Genomic DNA, 21,249 nt, shown 5'->3' with positions numbered 1-21,249 from the left:
GAGAGTGTGTGAGTGTGTGTGAATGTGTGTGAGAGTGTGTGAATGTGTGTGAGAGTGTGTGAGTGTGTGTGAGAGTGTTTGAGAGTGTGTGAGTATGTGGGTGTGAGAGTGTGTTAGAGTGTGTGAATGAGAGAGTGTGTGTGTGAGTGTGTGTGAGAGTGTGTGAGAGTGTGTGTGAGAGTGTGTGAGAGTGTGTGAGAGTGTGTGAGTGTGTGTGTGTGTGTGTGAGTGTGTGTGAGAGTGTATGAGTGTGTGTGAGAGTGTGTGAGTGTGTGTGAGAGTGTGTGAGTGTGGGTGTGAGTGTGTATGAGAGTGTGTGAGTGTGTGTGAATGACTGTGAGTGAGAGAGTGTGTGTGAATGAGAGAGTGTGTGTGAGAGTGTGTGAGTGTGTGAGAGAGTGTGTGAGTGTGTGTGAGAGTGTGTGAGTGTGTGTGAGTGTGTGTGAGAGTGTGTGAGTGTGTGTGAATGAGTATGTGTGAGAGTGTGTGTGAGTGTGTGTGAGAGAGAGAGTGTGTGAGTGTGTGTGAGTGTGTGTGAGAGTGTGTGTGAGTGTGAGTGTGTGTGAGAGTGTGTGAGAGTGTGTGTGAGAGTGTGTGAGAGTGTGTGAGTGTGTGTGAGAGTGTGTGAGTGTGTGTGAGAGTGTGTGTGAATGAGTGAGTGAGAGAGTGTGAGTGAGAGTGTGTGAGTGTGTGTGAGAGTGTGTGAGTGTGTGTGAGTGTGTGTGAGAGTGTGAGTGTGTGTGAGTGTGTGTGAGAGTGTGTGAGAGTGTGTGTGAGAGTGTGTGAGAGTGTGTGAGTGTGTGTGAGAGTGTGTGAGTGTGTGTGAGAGTGTGTGTGAATGAGTGAGTGAGAGAGTGTGAGTGAGAGTGTGTGAGTGTGTGTGAAAGTGTGTGAGTGTGTGTGAGAGTGTGTGAAAGTGTGTGAGAGTGTGTGAGTATGTGTGAGTGTGTGTGAGAGTGTGTGAGAGTGTCAGAGAGTGTCTGATTGTGTGTGAGTGTGTGAGAGTGTGTGAGTATGTGTGAGAGTGTGTGTGAATGTGTGTGAGAGTGTGAGAGTGTGTGAATGTGTGTGAGAGTGTGTGTGACAGTGTGTGAGAGTGTGCGAGTATGTGTGAGTGTGTGTGAGAGTGTGTGAGTATGTGGGTGTGAGAGTGTGTTAGAGTGTGTGAATGAGTGTGAATGAGAGAGTGTGTGTGTGAGTGTGTGTGAGAGTGTGTGAGTGTGAGAGTGTGTGAGTATGTGTGAGAGTGTGTGAGTGTGTGAGAGTATGAGAGTGTGTTATTGTGTGTGAGTGTGTGAGATTGTGTGAGTGTGAGTGTGTGTGAGATTGTTAGAATGTGTGAGAGTGTGAGAGAGTGTTAGAGTGTGTGAGAGTGTGTGAGTGTGTGTGAGAGTGTGTGAGTGTGTGTGAGTGTGTGTGAGTGTGTGTGAGAGTGTGTGAGTGTGTGTGAGAGTTTGTGAGAGTGTGTGAGAGTGTGTATGAGAGTGTTTGAGAGTGTGCGAGAGTGTGTGAGTGTGTGTGTGAGTGTGTGTGAGTGTGTGAGTGTGTGAGAGCGTGTGTGAGAGTGTGTGAGAGTGTGTAAGTGTGTGTGAGAGTGTGTGAGTGTGTGTGCATGAGTGTGAGTGAGAGTGTGTCTGTGAGAGTGTGTGAGTGTGTGTGAGTGTGTGTGAGAGTGTGAGTGTGTGTGAGAGTGTGTGAGTGTGAATGAGAGTGTGTGAGAGTGCGAGAGTGTGTGAGTATGTGGGTGTGAGAGTGTGTGAATGAGTGTGAATGAGAGAGTGTGTGTGTGAGAGTGTGTGAGTATGTGGGTGTGAGAGTGTGTGAAAGAGTGTGAATGAGAGAGTGTGTGTTAGAGTGTGTGAGTGTGTGTGAGAATGTGTGAGTGTGTGTGAGAGTGAGAGTGTGTGAGAGTGTGTGAGTGTGTGGGTGTGTGAGTGTGTGTGAGAGTGTGTCAGTGTGTATGAATGAGTGAGTGAGAGAGTGTGAGTGAGAGTGTGTGTGAAAGTGTGTGAGTGTGTATGAAAATGTGTGAGAGTGTGTGAGTGTGTGTGAGAGTGTGTGTAAGTGTGTGAGTATGTGTGAGTGTGTGTGAGAGTGTGTGGGAGTGTGTGAAGTGTGTGAGAGTGTGAGAGAGTAAGAGAGTGTGTGAGAGTGTGTGAGTGTGTGTGAGTGTGTGTGAGAGTGTTTGAGAATGTGTGAGTATGTGGGTGTGAGAGTGTGTTAGAGTGTGTGAATGAGTGTGAATGAGAGAGTGTGTGTGTGAGTGTGTGTGAGAGTGTGTGAGAGTGTGTGTGAGAGTGTGTGAGAGTGTGTGAGTGTGTGTGAGTGTGTGTGTGAGTGTGTGAGTGTGTGTGAGAGTGTATGAGTGTGTGTGAGAGTGTGAGAGTGTGTGAGTGTGTGTGAGAGTGTGTGAGAGTGTGGGTGTGAGAGTGTGTGAGAGTGTGTGAGTGTGTGAGTGTGTGTGAGAGTGTGTGAGAGTGTGTAAGTGTGTGTGAGAGTGTGTGGGTGTGAGAGAGTGTGAGTGTGTATGAGAGTGTGTGAGTGTGTGTGAATGACTGTGAGTGAGAGAGTGTGTGTGTGAGAGTGTGTGTGTGAATGAGAGAGTGTGTGTGAGAGTGTGTGAGTGTGTGAGAGAGTGTGTGAGTGTGTGTGAGAGTGTGTGAGTGTGTGAGAGTGTGTGAGTGTGTGGGTGTGAGAGAGTGTGAGTGTGTGAGAGTGTGTGAGTGTGTGTGAGAGTGTGTGAGTATGTATGAGAGTGTGTGAGTGTGTGTGAGTGTGTGTGAGAGAGAGTGTGTGAGTGTGTGTGAGTGTGTGAGAGTGTGGGTGTGAGAGTGTGTGAGAGTGTGTGAGTGTGTGAATGAGTGTGAATGAGAGAGTGTGTGTGAAAGAGTGTGAGAGTGTGTGAGTGTGTGTGAGTGTGTGTGAGAGTGTGTGAGTGTGTGTGAGAGTGTGTGAGTATGTGTGAGAGTGTGTGAGTGTGTGTGAGAGTGTGTGTGAGTTTGTGTGAGAGTGTTAGAGTGTGTGAGAGTGTGAGAGATTGTGAGATTGTGAGAGTGTGTGTGAGTGTGTGAGTGTGTGTGCGAGTGTGAAAGTGTGTGAGTGTGTGTGAGAGTGTGTGAGTGTGTGTGAGTGTGTGTGAGTTTGTGTGAGAGTGTGTGAGTGTGTGTGAGAGTGTGCGAGTTTGTGAGTGTGTGTGAGTGTGTGTGAGAGTGTGTGTGAGTGTGTAAGAGTGTGTGAGTGTGTGTGAGAGTGTGAGAGTGTGTGAGTATGTGGGTGTGAGAGTGTGTGAATGAGTGTGAATGAGAGAGTGTGTGTGTAAGAGTGTGTGAGTGTGTGTGAGAGTGTGTGATTGTGTGGGTGTGTGGGTGTGAGTGTGTGTGAGAGTGTGTGAATGAGTGTGATTGAGAGTGTGTGTGTGAGAGTGTGCGAGTGTGTGTGAGAGTGTGTGAGTCTGTGTGAGAGTGTGTTATTGTGTGTGAGTGTGTGTGAGAGTGTGTGAGAGTGTGTGTGAGTGTGTGAGAGTGTGTGTTTGTGAGTGTGTGTGAGAGTGTGTGAGTGTGTGTGAGAGTGTGTTAGTGTGTGTGAATGAGTGTGAGTGAGAGAGTGTGTGTGTGAGAGTGTGTGTGAGAGTGTGTGACTGTGTGTGAGTGTGTGTGAGAGTGTGTGTGAGAGTGTGTGAGTATGTGGGTGTTAGGGTGTGTGAATGAGAAAGTGTGTAAATGAGAGTGTGTGAGTGTGTGAGTTTGTGTGAGTTTGTGTGAGAGTGTGTGAGTGTGTGTGAGAGTGTGCGAGTTTGTGAGTGTGTGTGAGTGTGTGTGAGAGTGTGTGTGAGTGTGTAAGAGTGTGTGTGAAAGTGTGTGAGTGTGTGTGAAAGTGTGTGAGAGTGTGTGAGTATGTGTGAGTGTGTGTGACAGTGTGTGAGAGTGTCTGAGTGTGTGTGAGTGTGTGAGAGTGTGTGAGTATGTGTGAGAGTGTGTGAGTGTGTGTGAATGTGTGTGAGAGTGTGTGAATGTGTGTGAGAGTGTGTGAGTGTGTGTGAGAGTGTGTGAGAGTGTGTGAAGTGTGTGAGAGTAAGAGAGTGTGTGAGAGTGTGTGAGTGTGTGTGAGAGTGTTTGAGAGTGTGTGAGTATGTGGGTGTGAGAGTGTGTTAGAGTGTGTGAATGAGAGAGTGTGTGTGTGAGTGTGTGTGAGAGTGTGTGTGAGAGTGTGTGAGTGTGTTATTGTGTGTGAGTGTGTGTGAGAGTGTGTGAGTGTGTGTGAGTGTGTGTGAGAGTGTGTGAGTGTGTGAGTGTGTGTGAGAGTGTGTGAGGATGTGTGAGAGTGTGTGTGAGTGTGTGTGAGAGAGTGTGTGAGAGTGTGTGAGTGTGTGTGAGTGTGTGAGAGTGTGTGAGTGTGTGAATGAGTGTGAATGAGAGAGTGTGTGTGAGATTGTGTGAGTGTGTGAGTGTGTGTGAGAGTGTGTGAGTGTGTGTGAGAGTGTGTGAGTGTGTGTGAGTGTGTGGGTGTGAGAGTGTGTGAGTGTGTGTGAGAGTGTGTGAGTGTGTGTGAATGAGTGTGTGTGAGAGTGTTTGAGAGTGTGTGAGTGTGTAAGTGTGTGTGAGAGTGTGTGAGTGTGTGTGAGTGTGTGTGAGAGTGTGAGTGTGTGTGAGAGTGTGTGAGTGTGTGTGAGAGTGTGTGAGAGTGCGAGAGTGTGTGAGTATGTGGGTGTGAGAGTGTGTGAATGAGTGTGAATGAGAGAGTGTGTGTGTGAGAGTGTGTGAATGAGTGTGAATGAGAGAGTGTGTGTGTGAGAGTGTGTGAGTATGTGTGGGTGTGAGAGTGTGTGAGTATGTGGTTGTGAGAGTGTGTGAGTGTGTGAAAGAGTGTGAATGAGAGAGTGTGTGTTAGAGTGTGTGAGTGTGTGTGAGAATGTGTGAGTGTGTGTGAGAGTGAGAGTGTGTGAGAGTGTGTGAGTGTGTGGGTGTGTGAGTGTGTGTGAGAGTGTGTCAGTGTGTGTGAATGAGTGAGTGAGAGAGTGTGAGTGAGAGTGTGTGTGAAAGTGTGTGAGTGTGTGTGAAAGTGTGTGAGAGTGTGTGAGTGTGTGTGAGAGTGTGTGAGAGTGTGTGAGTATATGTGAGTGTGTGTGAGAGTGTGTGAGAGTGTCTGAGTGTGTGTGAGTGTGTGAGAGAGTGTGTGAGTGTGTGTGAGTGTGTGTGAGAGTGTGTGAATGAGTATGTGTGAGAGTGTGTGTGAGTGTGTGTGTGAGAGAGAGTGTGTGAGTGTGTGTGAGTGTGTGAGAGTGTGTGTGAGTGTGTGTGCATGAGTGTGAGTGAAAGTGTGTGTGAGAGTGTGTGAGTGTGTGTGAGAGTGTGTGAGAGTGTGTGAGTATATGTGAGTGTGTGTGAGAGTGTGTGAGAGTGTGTGAGAGTGTCTGAGTGTGTGTGAGTGTGTGAGAGAGTGTGTGAGTGTGTGTGAGTGTGTGTGAGTGTGTGTGAGAGTGTGTGAATGAGTATGTGTGAGAGTGTGTGTGAGTGTGTGTGTGAGAGAGAGTGTGTGAGTGTGTGTGAGTGTGTGAGTGTGTGAGAGTGTGTGTGAGTGTATGTGCATGAGTGTGAGTGAAAGTGTGTGTGAGAGTGTGTGAGTGTGTGTGAGTGTGTGTGAGAGTGTGAGGGTGTGTGAGTGTGTGTGAGAGTGTTTGTGAGAGTGTGTGAGAGTGTGTGAGTGTGTGTGAGAGTGTGTGAGTGTGTGTAAGAGTGTGTGTGAATGAGTGAGTGAGAGAGTGTGAGTGAGAGTGTGTGAGTGTGTGTGAAAGTGTGTGTGTGTGTGAGAGTGTGTGAAAATGTGTGAGTGTGTGTGAGAGTGTGTGAGTGTGTGTGAGTGTGTGAGAGTGTGTGAGTATGTGTGAGAGTGTGTGTGAATGTGTGTGAGAGTGTGAGAGTGTGTGAATGTGTGTGAGAGTGTGTGAGTGTGTGTGACAGTGTGTGAGAGTGTGCGAGTGTGTGTGAGTGTGTGTGAGAGTGTGTGAGTGTGAGAGTGTGTTAGAGTGTGTGAATGAGTGTGAATGAGAGAGTGTGTGTGTGAGTGTGTGTGAGAGTGTGTGTGAGTGTGTGTGAGAGTGTGTGAGAGTGTGTGTGAGAGTGTGTGAGAGTGTGTGAGAGTGTGTGAGTATGTGTGAGAGTGTGTGAGTGTGGGAGAGTGTGTTATTGTGTGTGAGTGTGTGAGATAGTGTGAGTGTGAGTGTGTGTGAGATTGTTAGAGTGTGTGAGAGTGTGAGAGAGTGTTAGAGTGTGTGAGAGTGTGTGAGTGTGTGTGAGAGTGTGTGAGTGTGTGTGAGAATGTGTGAGTGTGTGTGAGAGTGTGTGAGAGTGTGTGTGAGAGTGTGTGAGAGTGTGTGAGTGTGTGTGAGAGTGTGTGAGTGTGTGTGAGAGTGTGTGTGAATGAGTGAGTGAGAGAGTGTGAGTGAGAGTGTGTGTGACAGTGTGTGAGAGTAAGAGAGTGTGTGAGAGTGTGTGTGAGTGTGTGTGAGAGTGTGTGAGTATGTGGGTGTGAGAGTGTGTTAGAGTGTGTGAATGAGTGTGAATGAGAGAGTGTGTGTGTGTGAGAGTGTGTGTGTGAGTGTGTGTGAGAGTGTGTGAGAGTGTGTGAGATTGTGTGTGAGAGTGTGTGAGAGTGTGTGAGAGTGTGTGAGAGTGTGTGAGTATGTGTGAGAGTGTGTGAGTGTGTGAGAGTGTGAGAGTGTGTTATTGTGTGTGAGTGTGTGAGATTGTGTGAGTGTGAGTGTGTGTGAGATTGTTAGAGTGTGTGAGAGTGTGAATGAGAGAGTGTGTGTTAGAGTGTGTGAGTGTGTGTGAGAATGTGTGAGTGTGTGTGAGAGTGAGAGTTTGTGAGTGTGTGGGTGTGTGAGTGTGTGTGAGAGTGTGTCAGTGTGTATGAATGAGTGAGTGAGAGAGTGTGAGTGAGAGTGTGTGTGAAAGTGTGTGAGTGTGTATGAAAGTGTGTGAGAGTGTGTGAGTATGTGTGAGTGTGTGTGAGAGTGTTTGAGAATGTGTGAGTATGTGGGTGTGAGAGTGTGTTAGAGTGTGTGAATGAGTGTGAATGAGAGAGTGTGTGTGTGAGTGTGTGTGAGAGTGTGTGAGAGTGTGTGTGAGAGTGTGTGAGAGTGTGTGAGAGTGTGTGAGTGTGTGTGAGTGTGTGTGTGAGTGTGTGAGTGTGTGTGAGAGTGTATGAGTGTGTGTGAGAGTGTGAGAGTGTGTGAGTGTGTGTGAGAGTGTGTGAGAGTGTGGGTGTGAGAGTGTGTGAGAGTGTGTGAGTGTGTGAGTGTGTGTGAGAGTGTGTAAGTGTGTGTGAGATTGTGTGGGTGTGAGAGAGTGTGAGTGTGTATGAGAGTGTGTGAGTGTGTGTGAATGACTGTGAGTGAGAGAGTGTGTGTGTGAGAGTGTGTGTGTGAATGAGAGAGTGTGTGTGAGAGTGTGTGAGTGTGTGAGAGAGTGTGTGAGTGTGTGTGAGAGTGTGTGAGAGTGTGTGAGTGTGTGGGTGTGAGAGAGTGTGAGTGTGTATGAGAGTGTGTGAGTGTGTGTGAATGACTGTGAGTGAGAGAGTGTGTGTGTGAGAGTGTGTGTGAGAGTGTGTGAGTATGTGTGAGAGTGTGTGAGTGTGTGTGAGTGTATGTGAGAGAGAGTGTGTGAGTGTGTGTGAGTGTGTGAGAGTGTGGGTGTGAGAGTGTGTGAGAGTGTGTGAGTGTGTGAATGAGTGTGAATGAGAGAGTGTGTGTGAAAGAGTGTGAGAGTGTGTGAGTGTGTGTGAGTGTGTGTGAGAGTGTGTGAGTGTGTGTGAGAGTGTGTGAGTATGTGTGAGAGTGTGTGAGTGTGTGTGAGAGTGTGTGTGAGTTTGTGTGAGAGTGTTAGAGTGTGTGAGAGTGTGAGAGATTGTGAGATTGTGAGAGTGTGTGTGAGTGTGTGAGTGTGTGTGCGAGTGTGAAAGTGTGTGAGTGTGTGTGAGAGTGTGTGAGTGTGTGAGTGTGTGTGTGAGTGTGTAAGAGTGTGTGAGTGTGTGTGAGAGTGTGAGAGTGTGTGAGTATGTGGGTGTGAGAGTGTGTGAATGAGTGTGAATGAGAGAGTGTGTGTGTAAGAGTGTGTGAGTGTGTGTGAGAGTGTGTGTGAGTGTGTGTGAGAGTGTGTGATTGTGTGGGTGTGTGGGTGTGAGTGTGTGTGAGAGTGTGTGAGTGTGTGTGAGTGTGTGTGAGAGTGTGTGAGTATGTGTGAAAGTGTGTGAGAGTGTGTGAGAGTGTCAGAGAGTGTCTGAGTGTGTGTGAGTGTGTGAGAGTGTGTGAGTATGTGTGAGAGTGTGTGTGAATGTGTGTGAGAGTGTGAGAGTGTGTGAATGTGTGTGAGAGTGTGTGAGTGTGTGTGACAGTGTGTGAGAGTAAGAGAGTGTGTGAGAGTGTGTGTGAGTGTGTGTGAGAGTGTGTGAGTATGTGGGTGTGAGAGTGTGTTAGAGTGTGTGAATGAGTGTGAATGAGAGAGTGTGTGTGTGTGAGAGTGTGTGTGTGAGTGTGTGTGAGAGTGTGTGAGAGTGTGTGAGATTGTGTGTGAGAGTGTGTGAGAGTGTGTGAGAGTGTGTGAGAGTGTGTGAGTATGTGTGAGAGTGTGTGAGTGTGTGAGAGTGTGAGAGTGTGTTATTGTGTGTGAGTGTGTGAGATTGTGTGAGTGTGAGTGTGTGTGAGATTGTTAGAGTGTGTGAGAGTGTGAATGAGAGAGTGTGTGTTAGAGTGTGTGAGTGTGTGTGAGAATGTGTGAGTGTGTGTGAGAGTGAGAGTTTGTGAGTGTGTGGGTGTGTGAGTGTGTGTGAGAGTGTGTCAGTGTGTATGAATGAGTGAGTGAGAGAGTGTGAGTGAGAGTGTGTGTGAAAGTGTGTGAGTGTGTATGAAAGTGTGTGAGAGTGTGTGAGTATGTGTGAGTGTGTGTGAGAGTGTGTGAGAGTGTCTGAGTGTGTGTGAGTGTGTGAGAATGTGTGAGAGTGTGTGAGTGTGTGTGAATGTGTGTGAGAGTGTGTGAATGTGTGTGAGAGTGTGTGTGAGATTGTGTGAAGTGTGTGAGAGTGTCAGGGAGTAAGAGAGTGTGTGAGAGTGTTTGAGAATGTGTGAGTATGTGGGTGTGAGAGTGTGTTAGAGTGTGTGAATGAGTGTGAATGAGAGAGTGTGTGTGTGAGTGTGTGTGAGAGTGTGTGAGAGTGTGTGTGAGAGTGTGTGAGAGTGTGTGAGAGTGTGTGAGTGTGTGTGAGTGTGTGTGTGAGTGTGTGAGTGTGTGTGAGAGTGTATGAGTGTGTGTGAGAGTGTGAGAGTGTGTGAGTGTGTGTGAGAGTGTGTGAGAGTGTGGGTGTGAGAGTGTGTGAGAGTGTGTGAGTGTGTGAGTGTGTGTGAGAGTGTGTAAGTGTGTGTGAGATTGTGTGGGTGTGAGAGAGTGTGAGTGTGTATGAGAGTGTGTGAGTGTGTGTGAATGACTGTGAGTGAGAGAGTGTGTGTGTGAGAGTGTGTGTGTGAATGAGAGAGTGTGTGTGAGAGTGTGTGAGTGTGTGAGAGAGTGTGTGAGTGTGTGTGAGAGTGTGTGAGAGTGTGTGAGTGTGTGGGTGTGAGAGAGTGTGAGTGTGTATGAGAGTGTGTGAGTGTGTGTGAATGACTGTGAGTGAGAGAGTGTGTGTGTGAGAGTGTGTGTGAGAGTGTGTGAGTATGTGTGAGAGTGTGTGAGTGTGTGTGAGTGTATGTGAGAGAGAGTGTGTGAGTGTGTGTGAGTGTGTGAGAGTGTGGGTGTGAGAGTGTGTGAGAGTGTGTGAGTGTGTGAATGAGTGTGAATGAGAGAGTGTGTGTGAAAGAGTGTGAGAGTGTGTGAGTGTGTGTGAGTGTGTGTGAGAGTGTGTGAGTGTGTGTGAGAGTGTGTGAGTATGTGTGAGAGTGTGTGAGTGTGTGTGAGAGTGTGTGTGAGTTTGTGTGAGAGTGTTAGAGTGTGTGAGAGTGTGAGAGATTGTGAGATTGTGAGAGTGTGTGTGAGTGTGTGAGTGTGTGTGCGAGTGTGAAAGTGTGTGAGTGTGTGTGAGAGTGTGTGAGTGTGTGAGTGTGTGTGTGAGTGTGTAAGAGTGTGTGAGTGTGTGTGAGAGTGTGAGAGTGTGTGAGTATGTGGGTGTGAGAGTGTGTGAATGAGTGTGAATGAGAGAGTGTGTGTGTAAGAGTGTGTGAGTGTGTGTGAGAGTGTGTGTGAGTGTGTGTGAGAGTGTGTGATTGTGTGGGTGTGTGGGTGTGAGTGTGTGTGAGAGTGTGTGAGTGTGTGTGAGTGTGTGTGAGAGTGTGTTAGTGTGTGTGAATGAGTGTGAGTGAGAGAGTGTGTGTGTGAGAGTGTGTGTGAGAGTGTGTGACTGTGTGTGAGTGTGTGTGAGAGTGTGTGAGTATGTGGGTGTTAGGGTGTGTGAATGAGAAAGTGTGTAAATGAGAGTGTGTGAGTGTGTGTGAGTGTGTGTGAGTGTGTGTGAGTTTGTGTGAGAGTGTGTGAGTGTGTGTGAGAGTGTGCGAGTTTGTGAGTGTGTGTGAGTGTGTGTGAGAGTGTGTGTGAGTGTGTAAGAGTGTGTGTGAAAGTGTGTGAGTGTGTGTGAAAGTGTGTGAGAGTGTGTGAGTATGTGTGAGTGTGTGTGACAGTGTGTGAGAGTGTCTGAGTGTGTGTGAGTGTGTGAGAGTGTGTGAGTATGTGTGAGAGTGTGTGAGTGTGTGTGAATGTGTGTGAGAGTGTGTGAATGTGTGTGAGAGTGTGTGAGTGTGTGTGAGAGTGTGTGAGAGTGTGTGAAGTGTGTGAGAGTGTGTGAGAGTAAGAGAGTGTGTGAGAGTGTGTGAGTGTGTGTGAGAGTGTTTGAGAGTGTGTGAGTATGTGGGTGTGAGAGTGTGTTAAAGTGTGTGAATGAGAGAGTGTGTGTGTGAGTGTGTGTGAGAGTGTGTGAGTGTGTTATTGTGTGTGAGTGTGTGTGAGAGTGTGTGAGTGTGTGAGTGTGTGTGAGAGTGTGTGAGGATGTGTGAGAGTGTGTGTGAGTGTGTGTGAGAGAGTGTGTGAGAGTGTGTGAGTGTGTGTGAGTGTGTGAGAGTGTGTGAGTGTGTGAATGAGTGTGAATGAGAGAGTGTGTGTGAGATTGTGTGAGTGTGTGAGTGTGTGTGAGAGTGTGTGAGTGTGTGTGAGAGTGTGTGAGTGTGTGTGAGTGTGTGGGTGTGAGAGTGTGTGAGTGTGTGTGAGAGTGTGTGAGTGTGTGTGAATGAGTGTGTGTGAGAGTGTTTGAGAGTGTGTGAGTGTGTAAGTGTGTGTGAGAGTGTGTGAGAGTGTGTGAGTGTGTGTGAGAGTGTGTGTGTGAGTGTGTGTGAGAGTGTGTGAGTGTGTGTGCATGAGTGTGAGTGAGAGTGTGTCTGCGAGAGTGTGTGAGTGTGTGTGAGTGTGTGTGAGAGTGTGAGTGTGTGTGAGAGTGTGTGAGTGTGTGTGAGAGTGTGTGAGAGTGCGAGAGTGTGTGAGTATGTGGGTGTGAGAGTGTGTGAATGAGTGTGAATGAGAGAGTGTGTGTGTGAGAGTGTGTGAATGAGTGTGAATGAGAGAGTGTGTGTGTGAGAGTGTGTGAGTATGTGTGGGTGTGAGAGTGTGTGAGTATGTGGGCGTGAGAGTGTGTGAGTGTGTGAAAGAGTGTGAATGAGAGAGTGTGTGTTAGAGTGTGTGAGTGTGTGTGAGAATGTGTGAGTGTGTGTGAGAGTGAGAGTTTGTGAGTGTGTGGGTGTGTGAGTGTGTGTGAGAGTGTGTCAGTGTGTATGAATGAGTGAGTGAGAGAGTGTGAGTGAGAGTGTGTGTGAAAGTGTGTGAGTGTGTATGAAAGTGTGTGAGAGTGTGTGAGAGTGTGTGAGTATGTGTGAGTGTGTGTGAGAGTGTGTGAGAGTGTCTGAGTGTGTGTGAGTGTGTGAGAATGTGTGAGAGTGTGTGAGTGTGTGTGAATGTGTGTGAGAGTGTGTGAATGTGTGTGAGAGTGTGTGTGAGATTGTGTGAAGTGTGTGAGAGTGTCAGGGAGTAAGAGAGTGTGTGAGAGTGTGTGAGTGTGTGTGAGAGTGTTTGAGAATGTGTGAGTATGTGGGTGTGAGAGTGTGTTAGAGTGTGTGAATGAGTGTGAATGAGAGAGTGTGTGTGTGAGTGTGTGTGAGAGTGTGTGAGAGTGTGTGTGAGAGTGTGTGAGAGTGTGTGAGAGTGTGTGAGTGTGTGTGAGTGTGTGTGTGAGTGTGTGAGTGTGTGTGAGAGTGTATGAGTGTGTGTGAGAGTGTGAGAGTGTGTGAGTGTGTGTGAGAGTGTGTGAGAGTGTGGGTGTGAGAGTGTGTGAGAGTGTGTGAGTGTGTGAGTGTGTGTGAGAGTGTGTGAGAGTGTGTAAGTGTGTGTGAGATTGTGTGGGTGTGAGAGAGTGTGAGTGTGTATGAGAGTGTGTGAGTGTGTGTGAATGACTGTGAGTGAGAGAGTGTGTGTGTGAGAGTGTGTGTGTGAATGAGAGAGTGTGTGTGAGAGTGTGTGAGAGAGTGTGTGAGTGTGTGTGAGAGTGTGTGAGAGTGTGTGAGTGTGTGGGTGTGAGAGAGTGTGAGTGTGTATGAGAGTGTGTGAGTGTGTGTGAATGACTGTGAGTGAGAGAGTGTGTGTGTGAGAGTGTGTGTGAGAGTGTGTGAGTATGTGTGAGAGTGTGTGAGTGTGTGTGAGTGTGTGTGAGAGAGAGTGTGTGAGTGTGTGTGAGTGTGTGAGAGTGTATGAGAGTGTGTGAGTGTGTGAATGAGTGTGAATGAGAGAGTGTGTGTGAAAGAGTGTGAGAGTGTGTGAGTGTGTGTGAGTGTGTGTGAGAGTGTGTGAGTGTGTGTGAGAGTGTGTGAGTATGTGTGAGAGTGTGTGAGTGTGTGTGAGAGTGTGTGTGAGTTTGTGTGAGAGTGTTAGAGTGTGTGAGAGTGTGAGAGATTGTGTGAGATTGTGAGAGTGTGTGTGAGTGTGTGTGCGAGTGTGAAAGTGTGTGAGTGTGTGTGAGAGTGTGTGAGTGTGTGAGAGTGTGTGTGAGTGTGTAAGAGTGTGTGAGTGTGTGTGAGAGTGTGAGAGTGTGTGAGTATGTGGGTGTGAGGGTGTGTGAATGAGTGTGAATGAGAGAGTGTGTGTGTAAGAGTGTGTGAGTGTGTGTGAGAGTGTGTGTGAGTGTGTTTGAGAGTGTGTGATTGTGTGGGTGTGAGTGTGTGTGAGAGTGTGTGAGTGTGTGTGAGTGTGTGTGAGAGTGTGTTAGTGTGTGTGAATGAGTGTGAGTGAGAGAGTGTGTTTGTGAGAGTGTGTGTGAGAGTGTGTGACTGTGTGTGAGTGTGTGTGAGAGTGTGTGAGTATGTGGGTGTTAGGGTGTGTGAATGAGAAAGTGTGTAAATGAGAGTGTGTGAGTGTGTGTGAGTGTGTGTGAGTTTGTGTGAGAGTGTGTGAGTGTGTGTGAGAGTGTGCGAGTTTGTGAGTGTGTGTGAGTGTGTGTGAGAGTGTGTGTGAGTGTGTAAGAGTGTGTGTGAAAGTGTGTGAGTGTGTGTGAAAGTGTGTGAGAGTGTGTGAGTATGTGTGAGTGTGTGTGACAGTGTGTGAGAGTGTCTGAGTGTGTGTGAGTGTGTGAGAGTGTGTGAGTATGTGTGAGAGTGTGTGAGTGTGTGTGAATGTGTGTGAGAGTGTGTGAATGTGTGTGAGAGTGTGTGAGTGTGTGTGAGAGTGTGTGAGAGTGTGTGAAGTGTGTGAGAGTGTGTGAGAGTAAGAGAGTGTGTGAGAGTGTGTGAGTGTGTGTGAGAGTGTTTGAGAGTGTGTGAGTATGTGGGTGTGAGAGTGTGTTAAAGTGTGTGAATGAGAGAGTGTGTGTGTGAGTGTGTGTGAGAGTGTGTGTGAGAGTGTGTGAGTGTGTTATTGTGTGTGAGTGTGTGTGAGAGTGTGTGAGTGTGTGTGAGTGTGTGTGAGAGTGTGTGAGTGTGTGAGTGTGTGTGAGAGTGTGTGAGGATGTGTGAGAGTGTGTGTGAGTGTGTGTGAGAGAGTGTGTGAGAGTGTGTGAGTGTGTGTGAGTGTGTGAGAGTGTGTGAGTGTGTGAATGAGTGTGAATGAGAGAGTGTGTGTGAGATTGTGTGAGTGTGTGTGAGAGTGTGTGAGTGTGTGTGAGAGTGTGTGAGTGTGTGTGAGTGTGTGGGTGTGAGAGTGTGTGAGTGTGTGTGAGAGTGTGTGAGTGTGTGTGAATGAGTGTGTGAGAGTGTTTGAGAGTGTGTGAGTGTGTAAGTGTGTGTGAGAGTGTGTGAGAGTGTGTGAGTGTGTGTGAGAGTGTGTGTGTGAGTGTGTGTGAGAGTGTGTGAGTGTGTGTGCATGAGTGTGAGTGAGAGTGTGTCTGCGAGAGTGTGTGAGTGTGTGTGAGTGTGTGTGAGAGTGTGAGTGTGTGTGAGAGTGTGTGTGTGAGAGTGTGTGAGAGTGCGAGAGTGTGTGAGTATGTGGGTGTGAGAGTGTGTGAATGAGAGAGTGTGTGTGTGAGAGTGTGTGAATGAGTGTGAATGAGAGAGTGTGTGAGTATGTGTGGGTGTGAGAGTGTGTGAGTATGTGGGCGTGAGAGTGTGTGAGTGTGTGAAAGAGTGTGAATGAGAGAGTGTGTGTTAGAGTGTGTGAGTGTGTGTGAGAATGTGTGAGTGTGTGTGAGAGTGAGAGTGTGTGAGAGTGTGTGAGTGTGTGGGTGTGTGAGTGTGTGTGAGAGTGTGTCAGTGTGTGTGAATGAGTGAGTGAGAGAGTGTGAGTGAGAGTGTGTGTGAAAGTGTGTGAGTGTGTGTGAAAGTGTGTGAGAGTGTGTGAGTGTGTGTGAGAGTGTGTGAGAGTGTGTGAGTATATGTGAGTGTGTGTGAGAGTGTGTGAGAGTGTCTGAGTGTGTGTGAGTGTGTGAGAGAGTGTGTGAGTGTGTGTGAGAGTGTGTGAGTGTGTGTGAGAGTGTGTGAATGAGTATGTGTAAGAGTGTGTGTTAGTGTGTGTGTGAGAGAGAGTGTGTGAGTGTGTGTGAGTGTGTGAGAGTGTGTGTGAGTGTGTGTGCATGAGTGTGAGTGAAAGTGTGTGTGAGAGTGTGTGAGTGTGTGTGAGAGTGTGTGAGTGTGTGTGAGAGTGTGAGGGTGTGTGAGTGTGTGTGAGAGCGTGTGAGAGTGTTTGTGAGAGTGTGTGAGTGTGTGTGAGAGTGTGTGAGTGTGTGTAAGAGTGTGTGTGAATGAGTGAGTGAGAGAGTGTGAGTGAGAGTGTGTGAGTGTGTGTGAATGTGTGTGTGTGTGTGTGAAAGTGTGTGAAAGTGTGTGAGTGTGTGTGAGAGTGTGTGAGTATGTGTGAGTGTGTGTGAGAGTGTGTGAGAGTGTCAGAGAGTGTCTGAGTGTGTGTGAGTGTGTGAGAGTGTGTGAGTATGTGTGAGAGTGTGTGTGAATGTGTGTGAGAGTGTGTGAATGTGTGTGAGAGTGTGTGAGTGTGTGTGACAGTGTGTGAGAGTGTGCGAGTGTGTGTGAGTGTGTTTGAGAGTGTGTGAGTGTGAGAGTGTGTTAGAGTGTTATCAGGTTCAATGTTTCTTCTTACCTTCTTCGGAAACATACAATGACCTGACTAGAACAGAGAGCTTACTAAAGCTATGTTCACTAATTGTAGTAAGTAGACAGGATACAGACGAAGGGTATACAAAACCCTTTATTTTTTTCTTTATATACAATGACTTCCGTACTTCGGAATACAATGACCCTCCACTCGGGGTCTAACTTAAAAGATATCAAAATAAAACTAAACTCTAATTTAACTTTAGAATAAGATTGGCCTTATAATAACAGGAAGCGTATGTAGCACAGAGACTGTGAACACTACAATACGTTTAATTTATCAAGAGGATTAAAACCTCTGGCCTGGAAGGCAAAGTAGCAACTGCGTAACTTCTAAGGTAAGCGGCCTGCTTCGAACTCACGGCTTCCTCTCTTCTGCTTGGCAAAAAGGCCACACTTAAATACTTGGCGTTCGCCAGACAACTTTGCATAAACTCCTTCACGCTTATAATTCTGGCCGGAAGTAGAAAATAAGAAGTGATAGTAAAGATTTAAAATAAAATAAACGTTAGTAAAACTTAAGATCCTTACATACTTCCCGCCAGAGTTAATTAGTTTGAAACTGAGGTCTAAAACGACCTTGTTGAAAACTTTTAGCTCTAGAAACTAACGCGAGGCCAACCTTTAACAAAAAATGCTTCGCTAGAAACTAGAAAAATTTAAAAGAAAGAAATTTGTTACAATAGCAGCTCCCGGAATATACAACAATCTTTTTTCTTTTTCATCTGTACTGCATCAAAACAGGAGCTTTATTCAATTCTGGTTCCTTCCAGAGATCTGGAAGGAAAACTAGTTTAATGAAATGTTACAGAATGACATTGCAAATAACATATAGAATATACTTTTCTTAACATTCTTATTTCATTCATGACTATTTTAATTATCTCTCCCCGTGCTCTCTGACATGTGTTGTAAAAACACCAAACACGAATGTGTTTCTGTCTATGTGTTCAACACTTCCTCCTACAATCAAAACACTAACGTGTTAAAATTCAACATACGAGACCTCTTAACACACCCTAATTTCAACTCTAGACCCTGAGGTACTATTCTGAAAGTGGCTAACTCTAAAGTGTAGCGTCAGAGAGCCTAACTACATCATTCAACCTTTAACACATATTCACCATGATTTAATCTTTACAGTCACACGAATAACAAATTTTTTAACATTACTTTCACTTTTACCATATCACGGTATTTCTAAACATTCAAAATAACAGTTCACATGTATACAAGAACATATCAAGATGCCGTTAATTTTACACATTTGAAAACATACATTAGTAGTACATTGTTAACTTCTATTCTTTTCAAAGCAAGTGCCAATTCTTTCTACATTGAAATAATACTACATTTCAAAAAGTCTTTCAGACTAAAACTTCTTTCTTGTTAGAATGTTTTAAATAAAATTTATACAATAACTTTTTACAATATTTAAGTCTTTATACAACGCTATTATACATCAACTTTAGTTTTACGCGCGAGTAATTGAAAAACATAATAAGAAAATCGGTCACAACTCATTTCTCGCCCTTTTGGCGATAAAGGTAGACCTCGCATGAGGTAAAACTTCTTCAAATCTGCCACTTGCAGTAAGAATGAAAGATTAACTTAAGTTTGTAAAGTAACACAAAATTTTACTTATCTTTGTAATATTCAGACATCCTTTTCTGGGCCCAGTCTTTAAAGGTGCTGCAAACCGTAGCTTGGTTGATCCTCCTTCTTGTACGGGCTCGCCCTTCAGTGCTTTCCTCTGGAAGCTTCCGTTTTTCACCACTACGGCCACCCTTGAACATCTTCCTTCTGTCCTCTGCTTGTGGTCTTGGCCGTTTGAAGGCAGCTGGTCTTGGTGGAACCGGGAAACTTCTGTCGTGATCCTGCTTGGACCTCGTTGTTGGCCGTTCAAATTTTTCTTGTACTTTTTTCTCCGCCGCTGATGGCCCTTCCGCAGTTCGGCGACTTTTGCTGCGGAGAGTTCTGTCGGATGAGTCAATCTTCCGTTTCACAGCCGGGTTATAGTTGCCGTCCTTTCTCCCGGTCTTTTCCACATACGTCGGCCTTCTCCCTTCTTCATTCTGGGGGTGTTCGTGAACTCTGTTTTTTGGACGGTGGAACGGCTTCTTTTTCTTTGTACCTTCAATTTTTCCGCGGGGCAATTTTCTTTTTACTTGCTTCTGTCTCTCATTGGCTTGCCCTTGTACTTGTCGTTTTCCCACCTCTGGAACTTGTACCTGCGGTGTCTGCCGTCCCGGATCCTGCAAAAGATCTGAAAAGATTTGCATTTTATTACGGTCATAGAATGGTTTTATCTGGTCAATGTTTGCGGAACAGGTTTCACCATTTCTTGCCTTTAATACTACAACAGCGTGAGTTATTTTTTCTATAACATATGGTCCTTCAAAGCGTGGGAAAAATTTGGCAGTTTTATCTTCTGGTGCTGAAGAAAGTGAATGCTTAATTTTTAAAACTTCATCCCCTACTTTATAAGTTACTCCCCGTCGTTTCAAGTCATAATAGAGTTTCTGTTTTCTCTGTGCTACTTCTGTATTCCTTTTTGCTTCTTTTATTAGTTTTTCTATATCACCCATTTTAAATTCTGGGGCTCTTTGTTGCACATAAAATAGTTTATCTAACGGTGTTATAATCTTTCTGCCTAGAAATAACTCAGCAGGAGTTTTTCCCGTTGTATCATGTTTTGCGGTCCTAAGGGCGAAAGCAAATTCATTGACATAGTTATCCCAGCTTTTATGAAAATTTTTAACATAACTACGGATAATTTTCACTATATTTCTGTTGACCCGTTCCGCTATATTTGATTGCGGCCGATACGGGACCATTTTTAAATGACGTATGCCCAGTTTTTGGCACATGTCTTCAAATATATTACTTACAAATTGAGGACCATTATCCGATATAACTTTTAGGGGCGCCCCGTATTTTAAAATATATTTATTTAAAATAGAATCGGTAACTAATTTCGCGGAGGCTCGTTTTAAGGGAACAATTTCGGTCCATTTACTAAAATGATCAACTATAACAAGGAGATAGCGACTTTTGTTTAACTGACTTTTTGGGAAAGGGCCCAATAAATCGATGCCGATTATTTCATTTGGAAATTCGGATTTAATACTATTTAGAAACCCGGCCGGGCGGAAATTAATATAATTAACGGCTTGACATGTTGGGCAGGACTGGACATACGCCCTTGTTAACTTTTGCAGTTCAGGAAAGTAGACTGCCTCGCGTACGCGTTGAGTAGTTTTTCGAATACCAGCATGAGAAGCTAAAGGGCTGTCATGGAGCTCTTGCAGGATATTTAATCTAAGACTAGCTGGGATAACAGGTCGAAATTCGTTGTTGGAATTCGTAGTTTTTGTATAAAATAATAGACCATCTATTAGTTCGTAATGGGCCGCCCTATTTCTTATCGCCACAATATCTTGGTGGCTAAAATTTTCAGGATCCTTCAAATACTCATAAATACTTCCAAACTCAGGATCCTTACCCAGTTCGGTTATTACAGTTTCTCGGGAATTTATTGTACACGCTGTCAGCATTGCAACTTTTACGGTATTACCCTGTTCGTCTAATTTAATTCGTGACAGGGCATCTGCTACGATATTTTCCTTTCCGGGGGTATGCTTGATTACCAGATTATATTCTTGCAGCTTGAGTGCCCATCTTATTAACCTTGGGGATAAATTTTTTCCAGAGTACAATCTAGTTACCGCCGCATGATCAGAATATACTGTTATCGGCGCCTTTCCAAAATAGACTCGGAACTTTTGCACTGCTAACAGAACTGCAAGTGCCTCTCTCTCGGTCGCGGAATAGTTTCTTTGTGTTTGATTTAAAGTTCGGCTAAAAAATGCTACTGGCTGCTGATTTTGCGAAAGTACCGCTCCTACCGCATAATCCGAAGCATCCGCTGAAATTTCTAAATTTTCATCCTTTTCAGGAAATTTCAACACAGGGGCTTGCGTTAATGCTTGTTTTAATTTTTCGAAAGCACTATTGGCTTCGGCCGTCCACGAGAATCTTGCCTTTTTCCTTTTTAATTTTAACAATGGCTCAGCGATAGCCGCAAAATCTTTTATAAAGGACCTATAATATGAACAAAGTCCTAGAAAAGAAGAGAGCTTCTTTGCCGTGTTTGGAGTCGGATACTTTTGTACAGCGATTATTTTTGATTCATCTGTCTCGATCCCTTTTTGCGATATTTTGTAACCTAAATATTTTAATTCAGGGGCTGCAAATTTGCATTTTTCGACATTAACTTTTAGACCGGCCTCATTTAATAAAGAAAACACCTGTCTTAAATCCTGTACATGTTGGTCTAGATTATCACTAGTAATAATGATATCGTCTAAATAGATAAATGTGGACTTTCCGAGAACAGGTCTTAACACAATGTCCATGCATCGCTGAAATGTTGCTGGGGCGCCTGAAAGGCCAAACGGCATTCGCAAAAATGCATAAGTGCCAGACTTGGTTATAAAAGCAGTCTTAGGCACGTCCTCAGGCCTGATCCCTATTTGAAAATAACCATTCGTTAAGTCTAAAGTTGTCATAAATTTGGTTGATTTTATGTTCCTTAAAATTTCTTCTATAATCGGTAACGGATATACCGGATATTTCGTTATGGAATTTAATTTACGGTAATCAATAGCGAATCTCCACCTTTTTGGATGCTCCAAAGGATAATCATTATTTTTCTTACATAAAACCACCGGACTAGCATAACTACTTGAGATAGGCGTTACGATCTTTTTACGTAGCATATCGGTAATATGCCATTCTATAATTTTTTCCTTATTCTTATCATACCGGTATGGTTTTTGACGAACCGGCAATGCATCTCCGGTGTCAATACTATGGTTAGTAACCTGGGTAAATCCTGGAATATCACTAAATAAGGAAGCAAATTCACTTACCACTTGTCGGATTCTATCTTGCTCGTCATTAGGCAGGTGGTCGAGATTTACCCTTGGCGGTTCAACCTTTTCTACACGCACTGGCTTCATCGTCAGCTTAAGAGACGCTTCATTAAAATCCAGTGTAGCTTGTGCGTCTGAAAGAAAGTCTATTCCTAGTATTAAGTGTGCTTGCAAATTCTTTACTATAAAAAACATCACCTTTACTTGTTCGTCCTTGATACGGATGTACAAAGGTACTTTACCTACGCACTTACATTGTTCTCCTTGCGCCGCTAATACTGTTGTATTATCCGCATTATATATGCGGTATTTGCGAAAATACTTTCTAAAAAAGACTTCTGCCACACAGGAACACTGCGCGCCGGTATCCAGGAGTGCGGTGGCCGGGATATTATTTACCAAGACTTCAATCTTCGGAAGAGTTAAATTTTTCACCATTACTGTATTTAACTTGTAGGAAGAGGGGTTTTCGTGGCCTTCGGATTTCCGCACCCTCTCGTCAGCAGAAATCCGTTTTAGTTTAAATTATTTTTTCTTTCGGTGCTTTCCTTCTTTCTCCACTGGCCTTGAGACTTTTTTCCTGGGTTGCTATTGAACTGTCGACGTTCGCCGGCTGTTTTTGAATGCTCGGGTTTCCTTGCCCACTGATTCGCTTTTTCTCCGTAGCCATGTGCTTGAGTTTGCTGTAGTCTTGGCGTA

The sequence above is a fragment of the Stegodyphus dumicola genome, chromosome X2 (genome assembly GCF_044657685.1).
Source record: "Stegodyphus dumicola isolate Sdum_Otavi_A_Nest chromosome X2, ASM4465768v1".
In the NCBI taxonomy this organism is placed as follows: Eukaryota; Metazoa; Arthropoda; class Arachnida; order Araneae; family Eresidae; genus Stegodyphus; species Stegodyphus dumicola.
The sequence above is the reverse complement of the archived record's forward strand: the minus strand, read 5'-3'. Positions refer to the sequence as shown.